Source organism: Carcharodon carcharias, chromosome 8 (genome assembly GCF_017639515.1).
Source record: "Carcharodon carcharias isolate sCarCar2 chromosome 8, sCarCar2.pri, whole genome shotgun sequence".
Lineage (NCBI taxonomy): Eukaryota > Metazoa > Chordata > Chondrichthyes > Lamniformes > Lamnidae > Carcharodon > Carcharodon carcharias.
Genome location: NC_054474.1, coordinates 83,188,006 through 83,201,758, shown reverse-complemented (window position 1 = coordinate 83,201,758; position 13,753 = coordinate 83,188,006). Strand labels below are relative to the sequence as shown.

Genomic DNA, 13,753 nt, shown 5'->3' with positions numbered 1-13,753 from the left:
TGAGCATTATTTTCCACTTCAATGCTGTTATCATTTTTGGCTCCACTACCGTTATTCAGATCAGTTGACTCAGTCCAGACAAGTATTTGAGCATATGATCTGCTCTCTACAGCTCAGTACTACACTGTTGCATTTACCCATTCACCAACAGAATTAAAATTCATGTCACTTTTGCTTGCACATATCATTTAAATTTATCCAGCAATTTAATTATTTTTTAAATCTGTTATTTCCTATTTTCCATAAATAAAGCATCCTCTTCCTGTATGATTTTAGTTTTATATTTTGTGCCTTAGTCCTTTTAGCTATGTTTTAAAAAAATAAAACTGTTAACTTTCTTAGAATATACACTTGCCAAAGCAATCTCATTAACACTTATCTGAGTAATATTTATAGCATTCTTTGTAGCAAGACAACTTTGTTTTGTGTTGTGTATGACACATTAATGCACTCGAATAATTGTTTTCAGGTGGATAATAATGGAAATCCTGCAATTGGAGGGAAATTTTTAAGTTATTTTGATTAAATATATTTACCAGATATTGTGGAACTTGTTATAATTGGAAAAGAAAGAGAGAGTAAAATAAATACTTTGCATTTATATACTTCCTTATCACATTCTTGATGTTCCAAAGTGCCTCATTTTCAATAAATTATTGACTTTATTCATAGTCAATATTCAATATTCAATTGACTTTTGGCCATTATCCAAATTTTCCCATCCTGCCCATGATGATGCCCACCACTGGTGGGACCGGAAAATCCAGGCCTTTTTTTTTTGCTATTTTAAATTGGATTTCTGCTGAACCACAAAATGGCAGCTACAGTTCACATGACTCTCAAGATACCCATTTGTTCTGGGAGCTACTGCCAGAAATTACAAGGACAAAAAGAGTTTTTATTCATTTATGGGATGTGGGCGTCGTAGGCTATGCCAGCATTTATTGCACATCCCTAATTGCCCTTGAGAAGGTGGTGATGATCTGCCGCCTTGAACCACTGGAGTCCCTGTGGTGTAGGTACACCCACAGTGCTGTTGGGAAGGAAGTTCCAGGATTTTGACCCAGCAACAGTGAAGGAATGGCAATATATTTCCAAGTCAGGATGGTGAATGACTTGGAGGGGAACTTCCAGGTGGTGGTGTTCTCCTGTACCTGGTGCCTTTGTCCTTGTAGGTGGAGGTGGTCATGGGTTTGGAAGGTACTGCCTCAAGAGCCTTGGTGAGTTTCTGCAGTGCACCTTGTAGATGGTAAACACTGCTGCAATTGTTAGTTGGTGGTGGAGGGATTGAATGTTTGTGGGTGGAGTGCCAGTCAAGCAGGTTGGATTCCTGGATGGTGTTGAGCTTCCTGATTGTTGTTGGAGCTGCACTCATCCAGACAAGTGGAGAGTATTCCATCACACTCCTGACTTGTGCCTTGTAGATAGTGGACAGACTTTGGGGAGTCAGGAAGTGAGTTACTCACTGCAGGGTTCCTAGCCTTTGACCTGCTCTTGTAGCCAAAATATTTATATGGCTAGTCCAGTTCAGTTTCTGGTCAATGCTGAACCATAGGATGTTGATAGTGAGGATTCAGTCCTGGTAATGCCATTGAATGTCAAGGGGTGATGGTAAGATTCCCTCTTATTGGAGATGATCATTGCCTAACACTTGTGTGGCATGAATATTACTTGCCACTTGTCAGCCCTGGATATTGTCCAGGTCTTGCTGCATTTGGACATGGACTGCTTCAGTACATGAGGAGTTGCGAATGGTGCTGAACATTGTGCAATCGCCAGCGAACATCCGCACTTCTGACTTTATGATGGAAGGAAGGTCATTGATGAAACAGCTGGAGGTGATTGGGCCTAGGACACTACCCTGAGGAACGCCTGCACTCGTCCTGGAACTGAGATGATTGACCTCCAACAACTACAATCATCTTCCTTGTGCTAGGTATGATTCCAATCAGAGGAGAGTTTTCCCCCTGATTTCCATTGACTCCAGTTTTGCTAAGGCTCCTTGATGCCACATTTGGTCAAATGTTGCCTTGACATCAAGGGCAGTCATTCTCACCTCACCTCAGGAGTTCAGCTCTTTTGTCCATGTTTGAGCCAAGACTGTAATGGGGTCAGGAGCTGAGTGGCCCTGGTGAAACCCAAACTGATCATCAGTGAGCAGGTTATTGCTAAGCAAGGGCCGCTTGATAGCACTGAGAGTAGATTGATGGGGTGGTAATTGGCCGGGTTGGATTTGTCCTGCCTTTTGTGTACAGGTCATACCTGGGCAATTTTCCACATTGCTGGTTGGATTTTAGTGTTGTAGCTGTATTGGAACAGCTTGGCTAGGAGTGTGTCAAGTTCTGAAGTACAAGTCTTTAGTACTATTGCCGGAATCTTGTCAGGGCTCACAGCTTTTGCAGTATCCAGTGCCTTCTGCCGTTTCTCGATCGGATGGAGTGAATAGAATTGGCTGAAGACTAGCATCTGTGATGATCAGGACCTCCAGAGGAGGCTGAGATGGATCATCCACTCGGCACTTCTGGCTGAAGATTGTTGTGAATGCTTCAGCCATATCTTTTGCATTAATGTGCTGGGCTCCCTCATAATTGAGGATGGGGATATTTGTGGAGCCCCCTACTCCAGTGAGTTGTTCATTTGTCCTCCACCATTCACGACTGGATGTGGCAGATCTGCAGAGCTTATATCTGATCCAATGGTTGTGGGATCACTTAGCTCTGTCTGCCACTTACTACTTATGCGGTTTGGCATGCAAGTAGTCCTGTGTTGTAGCTTCACCAGGTTGACACCTCATTTTTAGGTATGCCTGGTGCTGCTCCTGGCATACCCTCCTGCACTCTTCATTGAACCAGGATTGTTCCCCTGGCTTGCTGGTCATGGGGATATGCCAGGTTGCAGATTGTGTTTGAGTACAATTCTGCTGCTGCTGATTGTCCACAGCGCTTCATGGATGTCCAGTCTTGAGTTGCTAAGTCTATCCAAAATCTATCCCACACAACACGATGGAAGGTATACTGTGTGAAGATGGGATTTTGTCTGCACAAGGATTGTGCAGTGGTCATTCCTACTGATACTGTCATGGGCATATGCACCTGTGGCAGGCAGGTTGGTGAGGATGAGGTCAAGTATGTTTTTCCCTCTTGTTGGTTCCCTCACCACCTACTGCAGACCCAGTTTAGCAGCTATGAGCTTTTGGACTTGGCCAGCTTAGTCTGTGTTGGTGCTACTGAGCCACTCTTGGTGATGGACTTTGAAGTCCCCCATTTTATGTCCCTACCACCCTCAGTGCTTCCTCCAAGTGGTGTTCAACATGGAGGAGCACTGATTCATCAGCTAAGCAGGGGTGGGATATAGTAATCAGTAGGAGGTTTCCTTGCCCATGTTTGACCTGATGCCATGAGACTTCATGGAGGCTGGAATCAATGTTGAGGACTCTGAGGATCTCCCTTCTGACTGTATACCACTGTGCTGCCACAGTGCTGGAACTGTCCTGCTGGCGGGACAGTACATACCCAGGGATGGTGATGGTGGTGTCTGAGGTCTGATCTGTAAGGTATGATTCCATGAGTATGACATGTTAGGCTTTTGCCTGACTACTCTGTGAGACAGATGTCCCAATTTTGGCACAAGCCCCCACATTTTAGTAAGGAGGACTTTGCAGGGCTGTCGTTGTTGTTTCCACTGCTTAGGTTGATGCTGGGTGGTCCATCTTGTTTCATTCCTTTTTATTAACTTTTTAGCAGTTTGATGCAGCTGAGTGGCTTGCTCAGCCATTTCAGAGGGCAGTTAAGAGTCGACCAGGAGTCACATGTAGGCCAGACCAGGTGAGGATGGCAGATTTCCTTCCTAAAGGACATTGGTGAACCAGATTGGTTTTTGTGACAATTGTTTTAATGGTCATCGTTGGACTTTTAATTTCAGATTCTTTTTTTCTAATTCAAATTCTACCATCTGCTGTGGTGGGATTCAAACCCAGGTACCCAGAGCATTACCCTGGGTCTCTGGATTACCGCTCCAGTGATAATACCACTACGCCACTGCATCCCCGCACTCATCCTGGTGGAATCTCATACCCACATAATAATCACAAAACTAGATGACTAACAGATGAACTGACTTCCCTAGCTGGGACAATAACTAGGACAGTGACATCAAAACTTGTTGTACCTGAAGAACTGTTAACAGCCACCACTTCATTCCTAAGGGAGCAATGGATTTTGGCCAGAAACTGAGAAACTGCTTGCGAGGCTGCAATTAACTCATTCATATATCACGTCACATGACCGCATGTTTTTGGCTTTCTGGATCATTTTAATATTACATTTATGGCCTCACAGCTCACACTGCTGACTTAACACCAACCAGAAAGAACTCCAGCAGATCCTGGCTGACAAAGCAGCCGGTCACCATCTCTCACCTTCTCGAAGCCTGTTTGATTTTAAAAGTCTCTGATCATTGCCTGCCAAGCAGCCTAAGCACAGAAACTCAATCATGTTGCATTGTCTTTCATTTCAAGGACTCTCGTGTTGCTGTCTCCAACCAGAAACTCTTCTGGACTGAACTCTGCCACAAAGGAAACACCCTCTGGACTTTGACTTCTCGCACTTTGAAAATCACGTGAACTAATATTCATTTCTGTGTTTCTTTTACTGTTGTTGCGCATAGTTGTGAACCTTCCTTTTTTACTACTTCCCCCTTACTATATATGTTTGTGTGAGATTGCGAGCACTACCTCCTGCACTCCCCACACCCTGGGGTTCAGTGTGAATCAACTAACCTTTTGAAGTAATCACAACATGAGTTTGCTGCGAGTGATTATTAAATTGGACCCCACAAGCTGAGGGTTTGGAGAAACACACCACAGCCTACTTTTAGAAATAGTTCACATCTCTGCTTATGGACAGACAAGGAGAGGATAAAGAAGTTCAGTTTCTCTCTCTCTTGTCCATAACAATACAATTAATATTTTTGAGGACAATGTTTATTTGGGACTATCTGAATTTCAGGAATGTCCAGACTCAAATTTGCACTCACAAAACAGCTAAATACTTATCCTCTCTTGGCGACTGCTCCCCCCTCCTCTCAAGAGGAGTTGAGATATTACACAAGAATTTCAAAATTCTGTTTCTACAGGCACGCTCGAATTGTGGTGGTCCTAGCACTGTAACTCTATCGCTTCTGGAAAATCTTCTTCCTTGGATCAATTTATTTTCAGGTAACATGGTAACAGAGGCTGATGCATTCCTGTTTTTACTCACAAATGGATTTCATCTTGAACAATCAGAAATATTTATAAAAGTGCTACTTTCATATTAGATCAACAATCATAAGTTGATTGACTCTTCATTTTTACACTCTGACAAAACACAAAATACATTTGTAAAGTGGTTGATGGAATATCTGAGTTATATGGATTGTGTAATTGCATTATAATTATGCTGTAGGGATTGGAGAAGTGATTTCCTATCCCTTACAATCAAATAGCTGAGCAATATGATCACTTGTTACAGTTAAACAGTTATAGGTAAAGCTTCTGAATATATTATTAGTTACCTCAGCCCATATTTTCTATCCCAAGTTGTCCTTTTTTGATCTTCACCTCAAACCCCACAAACCTGTTGCAAGGCAATTGACCTCCTTATAGTTGCTTTGCCAACACTACTTGATTCCTTAGATCACTAAGATGATTAGTTCAAGCCATACACAAGATATAACCTAAGTTTCTGAGTCTGATCTAATAACTGAAAAAGTGCAGAAATTCATCCTACATACAGGATAGGATGGAGTATTCCCACTACTGAAGTTAAACCCGAACTATTAGCCAACTATTTATTTTTCTGGTATCTTTTCATGGGAACCCATAAAATGATGGGAATGCCTCAATCCCCAAATGTTGCACCTGTATTACAGTTCTGAACTGGCTTATTGGCCCTACAATAGTTTGTGGGTTCTTAGGCACAAACACATTCTGTATGCATGTAAGTCTCTGGAATCTTGACACCATTGAGTGATCATTTTGATAGAGGTTTTTATTATTTGAACTATGATTAATTCCAAATGGCAGCATTTAAGCTAAAGCTGCAGTTTATTTATTTATTTATGTAATGCTTTACATACCACAGTGCTTTTTATTTGATTTATTACTACAATTAATTAATAATGTTCTTTGCCTTTTTGACTGTGACTGCTTTATAATGTTGCTGTGTATGGCTGAAATATTTTGGTGTATTTCATTTCTTTACATAAGATTTTAAAGCATATATTAAAGATTCCCCAGAGAAGAGGTGGGAGGTTCCTTGGTGATCTGGCCAATCATTCCCCATCGACAAACACCAAGAGCAGAGCAACTGATTTTCATCTCCATTTTTGTTTGAGCAACCACTGTGTGGAAATAGGCTGCCGACGTAACAACAGTGATTGCACTTGGAAAAGTAATTCATTGGCTGTAAAGTGCTTTGAGACATCCTGAAGAGGTGATAAGGTGTGATAAGGTCTTTGCTATTTCTACAATTGAAGAAAGAAAGGGAAAGGAAAAGAGAGCCACAAAAAGCTAAGGCAGACGTAGAAAATCCCAGGACACTATTTTGAAGAAGAGCAAGAAAGTTCTCCCAGTGTCTTGGCCAATATTTATCCATTAAACAACATCACTAAAAATAGATAATCTGGTCATTATCAATTGTTGTTAGTGGGACCTTGCTGTGACTGCTACATTAACCTACATTGCAACATTGACTATACTTCAGAAATGATTCATTGGTTGTAAAGTGCATTGGAGCATACTGAGGAAGTGAAAGACACTATATGAATACAAGGATTTCTTTCTAACACTTAATCATGTCATTTCATGCCTTAGATTTTTTCTTGGCTGCAGCAGTGCTAGTTACTGCCATAAGTGGTCTTGAGCATTTTACGTTTTAGGTGTTCCAAAACTGTCTGTGTCTAGCTACACAATCACATATGTTAAAGGTGTACTACTTCTACTTAATTTGAACTGGTTCTTTTATGGTTCTTGTATATTGTGCCCTAATGTGAACCTTTCCAATTTTTTGGAGGGAAGAGTGAGAAGACATTTGGTAAAAAAATCATTAAGCTGCTTCATTTCACAGACAGCCACAGAGTTAAGTTCAGACTCACTTAGTTCAATATGGTTCAGTCTTTTCTTACCCCAGCAGAAAAGCCACTTCTTTTTAGCTCTGTCTTTTTCAGAGCTATATTCCAAAAGCAGATTAAAAGGACAAAAAGGAAGCATTTAGAAGACAACTTCATAGCACTCTAGATTTTTTTCCCTTTGGTTTTTCTGATACAACCCTGCAAAATAACTTCTGGCAAAATTAAGTCTGGATACAGAATATGGAAACAACCAGATGGTGTTTTTGCACTTGGGGCTTGAATCCTCCTGATTTCATAGAATTATACAGCACAGAAAAAGACTATTGAGCCCATTGTGCTTGCGCCAGCTCCTTGAAAGAGCTGTCCAATTATTCTGACATTCCTGCTCTTTCCCAATAGCCCTACAGATTTTGGACCAGATTTTCACCAGGTCAGACCGACTCGAGAGCCCTTTAAGAGTAGAGTACGGGACCTGATTCCAAGATTCCTGCAATTTCTGTTGGCATAGGATAAGGGTGTGAGTAACCTGCCCATACACAGTGCTCCGGCCCTTGCCAGCACCGTTGTGGGGCTGCAGTCAGGCCCCTTCTGGAAGAATACTTGGTTCGCAGCACCTCATGAGTTGCAAAATACAGGAAAACACCAGTCTTAAGTTGGGAACCAAATAAAAAACAATTACTTGCTTTTTCATTAATAGGCTTTGAAATACAAAAATAAATCTGTTCCTTCAATTTCAATAGTTGGAAGCTGCATTGTAAGTTTGACATGTTTTTATTGCAGTGATTGATTTTGGGGCTCTGTCCTGTAAAAGTGAGTTGATTAGCATTTTGCAATTGTGGAGATGTATTTTCCCATTGGGAAAAGCACTATTATGCACTAACAACTGAAGAAAACAATGCTTGGGAACTCTCAAGTGTTATGATCTGAAGTGCGATGTAAATGTTCACAGCCCTTTAAAATGGGAAAAGAAAACTGCTCTGTAGCTTCCACTTGGAGAAAAAATTCACACACCTGCTCCTGGAGTGCATTGATTGACAGACCATCTGGTATAGCTTAGCAAAAACCATAGCTGTTTTTGAGATTTCAGTAGGTTTCATTGTCTGCAGGCTGCAATGGCTTTTTATGACATCCGAGCCCATTATGAATGCTTGGCTGAATTTTAAAGCCTAAAGAACCACATATCTCAGCAGGGCACTGTGTAGACTGTTTGACAGCCTAAGAGGTTATTAAAGTTGTCTGTCTTCGATGCAGATTCTGAATAGATGTTTGTTTATATTAAAAACAGATTGACCAATTGATTTTTTTAAAATGGGTTTTGGTATAAAATGTGTTTGAATGACAGCTCTATCAGATTGTTAGGATTTTACTTTTTAAATTTCCATTTCAAAGCCATAGCTCCTGATGTCTGTCCATAGTGGATACTATGTGAGTGGCTATGGAAGATACATGAGGGCATGGGGGTTTGTGGTGGGGGTGGTATGAGGGGCCATGGAGCATATCAGGGGCTATGAAGGGATATGGGGTTTGCAACATGGAGGTTGGTTGAGTGGCGAGTGTTTGAGAGCCTGACATTCATCGCTACAACTGAGCTGGTGTCTCAGTAAATGAAGATGAGCATTCTAGCTTGCCGGCCTCGCCATCCGCCCACCTCTGTTGCCACTTCAGGCCTGCCTCTTGAGATGGTAGGCTCGACTCCATCCCATTCCCACCTTTCCCGAGTGAAGGAGTTGGGTCTTCCAAGTCGGGAAGTTTCTTGACCCGACCTTCCCATCTTCTTTACAAACAGCCAGCCCTTTACCATTAAAGTATATATCCAATGCCCTTTTGAAAGCTATTATTCAATCTGCTTTCAAGTAGTGCATTCCAGATCATAAGTTCCCTCTTTTTTTTAAATAAGTTTCTCCTCATCTCCCCTTTTAGTTCTTATGCCACTGCATCATCCATACCTTACTGCCTGATACCAGCACACAAACCTGACTCTAATAACATAATTGATATCAAAACATTTAATGTCCAGCACAAAGGTCAGTGAAAATATTTTGTGTTTAGTATTATAATAGGTTTTGCATATTGTAGTCCTGATGAAAATCAGCATTACTTCTATGCTTCCTCAAAAATATTCTTAATCATAAGCTCAGAAGTCAACTTCTAGCTGAAGAAACATTACATTTTAATTTCCCAATTATGGTCTTATTAAGTAAGAGTCCCCAGTTAGTGTTAAATTATAGAAATTTTTGTACTATGGCATCATCCTCTGGAAAATGGCATGTGATTGTCCAAACACATTTTATTTATAACTCTGAACAACCATCAAAGTAAAATTAGGTTTTCATCTCAGCCACATGGGGATTCATTCTTAGAACTCAGGAGTGAAAGAATTGTATTCTAATCCATTGAAAACTGTTTCCCCCACACTTTGAGTGTGTGGGAAGTTCTCATTCATCATGAATTAGCCTTTCCTTGTGGTATCTCTCCCTAGATGTACTAAGTAGTTCTAGTGAGAAATGGCAACCAGATGACCAGTGGAAACATTTTGCTAGCTCACATGTCATATTTCATGGTTTCAAAAAACCTAGAGGCAGAAATTTAAAGACGTTGATCTAATTCTCAGATGTAACATGAGTGCAAATCATACCTGCTTAGAAGTAGAACAACCTGTGTCTACTCTCCCAGGCTAAATTTGGGGTCCTGTTTCTTAGTGTCCCAGACATTAGGTCTGTGGCTGCAAACTCCAGGAAAGTATGTTCATCTCATGTTTTTTTTTAATTAAAAACCTCTTCTGTTGCCATTAGGAGGAGAAATGCTACAGCGCTCCCCTGCACCCCCTCCGCCATCAGCCACTCCACAGTACTGATGATAGCCTTCCTCCCATTGTTCAATCTGACCAGCCTTGAATTAACCTGAAGGTCAGTGGCCCAAAATGTATTTCTCTTGGGGAGCAAGCTGTTAGTGAATGCACAAGTGTTAGCAATTGGACCCAAAAATGTACATGAGGGCTGGGGCCCAATTATGGGATGGCTTTAAGGCCTCTCTGTTCAGGTGCTTGTGGCGTACTGATTTCAACAATAGAGCTCTAAATAGCTCATTCAAAGTAGATTTTGTGCTGCACCATAAATAAGTAAGTAGATTGCAAATATAACCAAAATGCATCTAGTCATTTACTGCATTAATTGGATTACCCTCATCTGATATGTTGGTTAGTTAAGGAATTCCAACAAGTTAGATAGGAATGATCTATTGCTTCAATGAATGTGATTCCTCTGTATGGTGCATCTTGTAACTTTGTTTGTCTACACAGCAATAATTGGATCCAATCTTTTAAATGCACAGGATCATTGTGAATAAAGGAATCTTTCATGTTGGTAGATCTTAACTATATTTCCAAACTTTCAGTTATAATTTTCCCCTTGAAAATTGGCTTTAATTAAGTCAGTATGAAGTAAATCATTTACAGCATGTCTGTCATACGCAATGATAAAGAGAGAACTTAAAAGAAATTTATTTTACGTGGTGCTTTCCATGTCTGAGGTTTCCTCACCTTTTACACCTGTTTTGTGGCACATTTGGGACATTCAGTGGAGTTAATGAGACAGCTGAACTCCAGCCAGTAAAATTCCTCACTTCAAACTTCCTCCACTTGTGATGTGAGTAGCCCACTGCATCCAACACAATCCCACCAGCATGGGAGTCAGATGATGCACTGAGTCCAATGTTGGATTTTCTTCTGCTCCCATCTATACTAACCTCAAAAAAAATTAACACCTGTTTTAAAAAGAGTAATTTCTGGTTGCTCAGTGACAGTCGATGGTACTCTTAAAGATCACCTACTTATGATTTGTGTGCTCCAATCTTTCTGTTGAAGGATCTTTTTGGGTGTTTTTTTCTGTCTCCAATTTGCTACAGTTACAACATTATTACTGGTGCTGTGGTGGTTATTTTTTGTACTTCAGCCATGATACAAATGAGTCCCCTTTTGAGGAATAGCTGGAGGATGAAGAGAAGATGATCAGGGAGAAGGAGAAAGTCAGGGAGGACAGGCACATCAGACACCATCAGAGGCATCTGGTGTCCACTTGCCGATACCTGTGCTCCTATATTTATGAACTCAGGTGAACATATCTTAAGCTCTCCAATAGACAGTAGATTGCATGTCCCCTGTGAGATGTTAAGAGGAGATATATCCCCTACTTGACCCAGACATGGTCCACCAGGAGCCTATCATTGCCATTGTCAGTCAAAATCACCAGATCACTCAGCTTCTTTGCAATAACTTCCATTGAAGCCACATTATAGACATATGCAACATTAACCAAGTTGCTGTCACCCCATGCATAACGCAGCTGCAGGTTGCATTGTTTGTTAAAGCTTCACAGCTTATCAACTTTCCATTGAAGCTGGAACATCAGTATGAGAGCAGTGAACATCATAGTTTAACTGGATGCAGGATGCAATGGACTGCAGCTACTTGAGCAGGGTGTCCTGAGGTGGTTGACTGATGTTTTTCAGCAGATACCTTGGGGGATTGAAGTAATACTTACCTTTAGCTGCAGGCCTTTTTCATATGTCAGCAAGGTATGAAGGCACCCTGCTTACCATCAGATGGAGCACAATCCAGGTATTAGAAAGCATAGCTGAATGAGAGCGAAAACAGTTTCAGTACGTGAATGAAACAGATCATCAAACCTTTCACTGCTTCCCAGTATGTTCTAAGTAAAGGGAGTCTGGCCTTGGAAGGAAGGGACGTGGGAGGAGGGAAGCCCAAGTGAAGATGGTCAAAGTACATCATATTCAAAACAGATAGGGAAATGCGAAACATGTTCCTAACATGTGGTTCATATTGTATCTGTTCTTGCCTTGGCTATCATGACAATATTTTTAAACTTCTGACATTTAGTGGCCATGGATTCTTAGTGCCAAGACCACCACCATATATATGCCTTCATGAGCCTTTTTAAAAATTCATTCTTGGAACGTGAGTGTTGCTGGCAAGGCCAATATTGTACAAGACCCACCCTTGAACTGAATGGCTTGCTAGGCCATTAAGAGTCAATCACATTGCTGTGATTATCAGGTGTCATGTATAGGCCACACTGGATAAGGATAGCAGATCTCCTCTAAAGCACATTTGTGAACCAGATGTGTTTTTACAATATTGTTAATAATGAAACTAGTAATGAATCCAGATTTATTAGTTGAATTTAAATTCTTCCAGCTACCATGGTAGATTTAAACCCATGCTTCTGGCGCATTGGCCCGGGTCTCTGGATTACTAGTGAAGCAACATTACGACTCCCTCCTTCCCTCAATCTCAAAAGCTGGCCTTTCTTGGCTGGATTTCAAACAACACTGAAAAGTTTGTCCATTTTGGAATTTGATTCCCTGAAGAAGCACTAGCCTCTGATACTAATTCTTTCACTCAGAATACTTACCATGTCTCTTAAAGCTGCTGCAGCCGAATAGCTCCAGCGTAACCAGTGAGACCAACTCCCAGTTGAGGGTGCAAATAATTGATAGTCTACCATCATTTAAGGGGAGATGGTGGCATAGTGGTAATGTCACTGGCCTAGTGATCCAAAGGCCCAGGCTAACCCCCTGGGGACATGGGTTCAAATTCCACCATGGTAGCTGCCAGTGATGCCCACATTTCATGAAATAATGAATAAATATTAAAGTGAAGTTTATCCAGGAAAATGAAATAGAGTCCCACTGGCAGCATAACTGTGTTGCCCATGATTACCTGGTAAACCATTCAGAGAACAAAGTCTAGCCCAGCAAAGTAATGGTGAATCCTTAGTAGGCAAGAACCCCCTCTTTACACAAACTGAATGTTAGAGGTGTTGCCTGTATAGGTATCCATGAGAATGAGAGAACACACTAAACTGCTACATACTAACAGCAGCAATTATGTCTAGGGCTTTTGACAGTGACTCGAGAGTGCATTATGGAGGCTTCTTAGCTCAAAATAGTTACGAGCTGAAACTGTACACACAGTAGTATTTGTGCAATCTGCAAATACAAGTTCACTATTGTCTTGCAATGACAGTCTGAATAAATGAAGGGCAGTTCAGAGTTTAGAGATAGAATGTTCAGTGATGCAGCATCTTTGTTCTCTGAAATAATTAACTAATGATGTCATGTAGCTAAAGTGGTCATTATTGGGTGCTGAACGAGATATTTGTGGAAAGTGTGTCCTGGAAAACTGAGGACCTCTTTGTTTTTTTTCCCCACCCGGCCCCCTCCAAAACCCGAACAAAATTTCAAAGTCAAAATCAAAGAAACTTTGTGCAGACTGGTCAGTTGACTGCTAATGAATGAATTCATATCCTCAATCTGTCTGCTCCCTCTATTTGTTAGTCCAAAGGAATATATCTCAGTTGTACAGCAAGTATTAAGTGCCCCTGTTGAGACTTGATTCAGCCTATAAATTTTCAATGATAGGTTCCTAAAGAGGAAAAGGTTCCACTGTTGAAGCCTATGAAATGTTAACTTGGTATGGAGCAAACATAATAAAGATTGCTTTAGCTGGATACTGACTAATCACCATGCTTTTTTTTTAAACAGTGAAAAGTTATAACCAAGGATATAGCCCATTGCCACCTGTTTAATTTTATTTCAATATAAAAATACCTTAGCAGGATATAAC

The 13,753-nt window shown here is 40.9% G+C and overlaps 1 protein-coding gene across 3 annotated transcripts in view; it reads left to right on the top strand.

Moving 5' to 3' along the window:
• The window catches only part of afap1l1a (actin filament associated protein 1-like 1a), a 231,724-nt gene that overhangs the window by 19,505 nt on the left and 198,466 nt on the right, over nucleotides 1–13,753 (top strand). The window contains exons 1-3 of one of the 3 annotated variants that reach the window (XM_041194166.1): nucleotides 4,537–4,617; nucleotides 5,134–5,215; nucleotides 9,903–10,016. The exons of 1 other annotated variant lie outside the window; for it this stretch is intronic. The gene's annotated coding sequence lies outside the window, so the exon portion shown is untranslated. Of the gene's footprint in view, nucleotides 1–4,536; nucleotides 4,618–5,133; nucleotides 5,216–9,902; nucleotides 10,017–13,753 lie in introns of those variants that run through there. One more of the 3 variants, XM_041194167.1, reaches the window with a different exon arrangement.